Here is a 6,000-nt window from a genome sequence, read left to right as displayed (position 1 = left end):
GTCTTTGGGAGGTGCTTAAGTCATTCGGTGGTGCCATCATGAATAAGATTAGTGCCCTAGAGAATTCCTTGGTGGTCCGCTGGTTAGGACTGCTTTCACTGCTGTGGCTGGGGTTCAATCCCTGTTCCATCCCTGGTTGGGGAACTAAGATTCTGAAAGCCATGTGGCACAAACAAACAAACACAAGTATTGGTACCCTTATGAAAGACACTCCAGAGAGCTCCCTTGCCCCTTCCACCATGTGAGAATGCAGTGAAAAGATGTTAACTGTCTAGGAGGCAGGTTCCCACCAGACACTGGATATACTGCCTCCCTGTCTTGGATTTCCCAACCTCCAGAACTGTCAGAAATAAGTGTTGGTTGTTTAAAAGTCCCTCAGTTTATGATATTTTGTTATAGCAACACCAATGGACCTAGACAACCTCATTGATAACTACAGCTGGATTTCTGTACACAGAATGGGCCAAGGAGATGAGCCTTACCCCTTCTGTGATGCTAAGTGAGGACCGCGTTTGTCTGATAGTGCCACACATTTCATTCTGTCTTGCATTCATTTATAACCCTCAGCAATAACTCCCTCTCCCAATAACCTTGATGTAAATTGGCTTCATACTCTAACAGAACTTGGGAATGTTGATATGCTCAACTATAGCATCCCAATGTTTCCATAGTAACTAATGCACAACCAGGGAGAAAAGATGGAAAATAAATGAGAATAGCATTTTAACAAAATAAGTGAGGGCGAAGAGCCTTTAGACATGTGATTACCTCTGATTTAGGAATATGAAGATATTCATCTCCTTAATAATGGGGTTATAAAAGTTGTTACAATGAAACATGTCAGTAGCCATTTATATTCCATTTTTCTCTATAATCATCACCGTTGAAAGCATTTAAATGCCTTTTTTCCCAATAATGCTGTAGAAAGTGAGTTAGAAGGACATAGTTGCTGTTCTTCCGTGAGCGTGCAATCAGGATGAGATAGGTTAGGCCAATGTTCATAGTCCAGCCTGCCAGACAGAGCTTTGCCCCTGTGAATATTGGGAGGAGTGTGTACTCAAAGCAGTTTATTCAAGCCTGTGGAATTTGTTTGCTTTGATGCAAGGCTTCGCTAGCAACTCAACACTCTCCTGGTTAAAGATTGCCAGTATAGTTGCTGCCCCTCTTCCTCTCTTCCTTTCTTATTCTACCAGTTGACTTTTCCCATTCTTCTCTAACATCCTTATTCTTCCCTTTCCAAATGCATTCTATGCACCATCTTGACCAATTCCAAAACAATCTGTTCACTTTGCCTCTTGCCCAGTTGTAATGTTCTCAATGTGTGTATATATGTAGGTAGATACGTTGAATATTCAACCCTGAATATTCATTGGAAGAACTGATGCTAAAGCTGAAACTCTAATACTTTGGCCACCTGATGCGAAGAGCCAACTCATTGGAAAAGACCCTGGTGCTGGGAAAGATTGAAGGCAGGAGGAGAAGGGGACTACAGAGGATGAGATGGTTGGATGGTATCACTGACTCAATGGACATGAGTTTGAGCAAGCTCCAGGAGATGGTGAAGGACAGGGAAGCCTGGTGTGCTGCAGTCCATAGGGTCACAAAGAGTCGGACACGACTGAGCGACTAAACAACAAGGTAGATACATGTTCCCTATAATATCTCCAATAAACTGATAATTTCCTAAAATATGAAGCAGTCTGTTTTAGTGTTAAACCAGTTGGTAAGATCTGAATTGTGTCCCTCCAACTCATCTGAATTGTGTCCCTCCAACTCAATTCACATATTTTTTAAATGTATTATTTATTTATTTTTGGCTGTGCTGGGTCTTCATTCCTGCACAGACTTTCTCTAGTTGTAGTGAGTGGGAGCTACTCTCTAGTTGCAGTGTTTGGGCTTCTCATTGCCGTGGCCTCTCTTTTCAGCTCCCGGGCTTTACAGCACAGGCTCAGCAGTTGTAGCATGTGGGTTTAGTAGCCCCATGTGGAATCTTACCAGACCAGGGATTGAACCCATATGCCCTGCACTGGCAGACAAATTTTTAACCACCGAACCACCAGAGAAGTCCCTCAGTTCACATATTGAAGCCCTAACCTTCACTGTGACTATATTTGGAGACACGGCCTCTAAGGAGGTAATAAAGGTTAAGTGAGGTCATAAGGGTGGGACTGTAGTCTAATAGGACTAGCATCCTTATAAAAAGATGAAGAAAGACCAGATCTCTCCCTGCCCCTGCACCCCCTTTCTTTCTCTTTCTGCATGCCAGAGAGGAAAAGACCACGTAAGCACACAGCAAGAACACAGCTGTCTGCAAGTCAGGAAGAGAGGTCTCACCAGGAACCTAATCAAGTTGGCACCTTGATCTGGGACTTCTAGCCTCTAGAATTGTAAGAAAATAAATCTCTGTGTTTAAACAACCCGTCTATATATTTTGTTACGGCAGACCAAGCAGACGAACATACCAGAATGACATATACAACCAATTAAACTGTTATCATGTAGGAACAGACTTTGTAAGATTGAAGAGATATCTTTCTAAATTTTAGAATAGCAGAGATCAAATTTCTAGAGATAAATATAGTAACTAATGGGATATTATTCAACCCAGAACAGAAACACAGAGTGTAGAAGGGCAGAAGTAGACTGAACCTGTCCAGGTCATTAGATAGCCTGGTTTAGCTGATTCAGCTTGGCCTGATTTCTTCCCCATTTAGAAGAGAAGTTAAGAAGCACACTCCAGTATTCATTTTTTTTTTAACACACTCATATCACCTTTTGAAAATTAGTCTTCAGTTTACCTTCTATGCAAAAGATTTCAAGGGTTAAAAGCAAGATGTGATAGGAGCTGCCAGTGGGGAAGAGGTTCCTCAGTGGGAATGAAAGTCAATTTCCTGGAGTTTCCAGGGGAAGATACATCAGAATAGTAAAGACTATTTATCTTGGATGGCCAGAGATCTGGTAGACATTCTTAAGTCCAGAAGAATCTTAGAAGTCAGATTAAAAAAAGGAGTATATCTTCATACTAGAGGCTCAGTTTGGACAAGGGATGTTTCTATTTTGTTTCGTTTTTGACTTGTGACATTTGGTTTTGCAGTCCCTGGATAATGTGGAAATTTTCAGGAAATGAAGTTCTCAATAAAGCATTCTCTCTTCCCAAGGGATTTGGTCTCTATCATTATTATATCCTAATTAAAACAAGGCAGAGACTATTTATTCCTGGATAGAATGGCCTTCTCTTGTCATCTATAACCAACACAGAGTGCTAAAAGCTCCTGGCCAATCAATTACATATCATTAAAATGTAATTAAAATTTTGTCACTGCGTTTTTTCAGACCTCTAAATATCCTTAAAATTAATGCTTTAGTGACGTAGATGAACATTATAGTTTACTATAGACAATTTTCTTCTGCCTATATCAGGGCAATTTAAAGAAAAATCATATCAACAGGGAACATATCTTTGCAGACATTAATTTCTTTTTAGTTTTTTTCTCAGTGTGGGATTCAGTCTAACAGGTTGTCTGAATATATACATAATACTTCAGTTCTGAATATAAGAGATGGGATAATTTTATATCCATTTGTGGCTGGGTAGAGGTTTGGCTTGAAATCCAAGTACTGTAGTTTTGTACAGTATATTGATGTAAAAATTAATTAAAATTTCTGTATAGGTAATATATGCACATGGAGCAAAATTCCAAAGCAGTAAGAGAGTGTATACTGAAAATTCTCTCCCACCTTTATACAAGTTCTCCGGTTTCTACCCCTGGAGGCAAGCACTGTTACCGGTCTCTTGTGTTTCCTGTTATAGATCTTCCACAGTGCATTGATGGTGGAACAGATCTTTCCCCTTCTCTAGCTGGCACTCAGTACCTGGCAACATGAAAATGCTGTGCTTTGAGGTGGAAAGTGATGCTCTAAGTAGTAGCATGGAACAGTGACTGCCCGTGTTCCTTCTCACATCCATCCTGGAAACCATATACCCAAAGCAGATCACATTTGTCCAAACCACTTCTAACTGGACATTAACACTAACACAGATGCACTTATCAGAAATACACAGCAACAGAAACAGCTAACAGATCCATTAAATATTTACTTATGTATGTGAACAAGTAGATGCTTTTGCTAGCTGTCAAGCGGCTTCTGTTTTTATGCAGTGTGGACTCAGTCAGAGATTGTTCACTCTTTTCCAAGGAGATGGAGAAGGTGTCATCAGAGAGGGGCTGTGTAATGACAGAGGGAGACCTTGCCTCGAAGGCGCAGGAAAGGCATTCCAGCACGAGTTGTGGTCTGCGGGAAATCTTGAGATTGGAGTTTGGGATAAAAGAAAGAAGGCAATGTTGAATGGTGATTTGTGAAGAGCTGAGAAGATGGATTGAACTGGCTGGACGAGGCAGTGTAGTGAGAGTGAGGAAATATGGGATGAACGGCCATTTGCCTTTGTTTGTAGTGAAGTTTTATATAAGGATCTATGGGCAGAGGTCAGTCAAGTCCCTCTATACTTACTATGCCCTCCATGTTCCTAGCACTGCCATCGTTCAGCCCAGAATTTTTCTCTCACAGAGGCATCAAAGAATAGATTGTAGAATAGTATGGTAGTTTCTCCCCAGTACGTTCTTGCACTGGTTATTTCTATTAACATTGTAGAGGTTAATTCTATTTCCTCAGCAGCCATAACTTCCCTTAATAATTTGTTATGGATCCATCACCCACACATCTATGTAAAACAGTTTCTCATCGTCAGCACTCTTGGCGCTCTGGGTGGAATAATCCTGCGAGGAGGCACTGTCCCTTGTGTCGTAAGATGTTTGGCAGTGTCCCAGGCCTTGGCCCACTTGATGTCAGTAGCACCCCACCCCCACTTGTGACAACCAAAAATGTCTTGACATTGACAAATGTCCCCTGGGGCAAAATCATCACCAGTGGGGACCCAATAATATAAAGCCTCATGAACTTAATATCATTTCTTGTTGTTCTGTAAAAACCCCCTTTTAAAAATGACCATTTATAAATGTTTATCAAAGTGATACATTTCATGTGGACAAAAACGAAGTAGTGCCAAAGGACTTCCTTATAAGAAAATGCAACTGTCTCCTGCCACACTCCTCCCCACCTGTGGTCCCATCCTCTGAGGGTTACCACTTTAACTGTTTCTGGTTTGAGTTTTTCTAATGCTCCTGTTGTATCCATCGACCTGTTTATTCATTCACTCAAACCACATATTTATTGAACACTGCAATAGTGCTGGTATAACAACATACCGCAGACTGGGAGGCTTAATCAGCAGAAATTTGTTCTCTCACAGTTCTGGAGCCTGGAGGTCCAAGATCAAGGTTCCGGAAAGCTTGGTTTCCTCTGAGGGCCATTTGGGAAAGATACGTTCCAGGCCTCTCTCCTGGGCTTAAAAATGGCCACCCTCTTGCTGCCTCTTCATGTGACTGTTCCTCTTCTTATAACGACACCAGTCATCTTGGATTAGGACTCTTCCAACAGCCTTGTTTTAATGTGATCACATCTTTAAAGACCTTATTTCCAAATACTGTTGTTGTTCAGTCACTAAGTCATGTCTGACTCTTTGTAAAGACTCCATGGAACTGCAGCACGCCAGGCCTCCCTGTCCATCACCAACTTCCGGAGCTTGCTCAAACTCATGTCCATCGAGTTGGTGATGTCATCCAACCATCTCATCCTCTGTCTCCCCCTCCTCCTGCCTTCAATCTTTCCCAGCACCAGGGTCTTTTCCAATGAGTCAGCTCTTCGCATCAGGTGGCCAAAGTATTGGAGCTTCAGAATTTCAGTCCTTAAATATGGTTACATTCTGAAATAGTGAAATTTGGGAGTCCAGCATGTAAATTTGGGGAGCATACAATTGAGTCCATACCAAGCACCTTCTGTGTGCCAGTCACTGTTCTCAGCACCTGGGATAGAGCAGTGAACAAAACACAAAAATCCCTGCTCTTATTGACTTTACATTTTGGTGGCAGAGAGCAACAATAA

Source organism: Bos javanicus, chromosome X (genome assembly GCF_032452875.1).
Source record: "Bos javanicus breed banteng chromosome X, ARS-OSU_banteng_1.0, whole genome shotgun sequence".
NCBI classification, from domain to species: Eukaryota; Metazoa; Chordata; class Mammalia; order Artiodactyla; family Bovidae; genus Bos; species Bos javanicus.
This window is presented reverse-complemented; position numbering follows the sequence as displayed.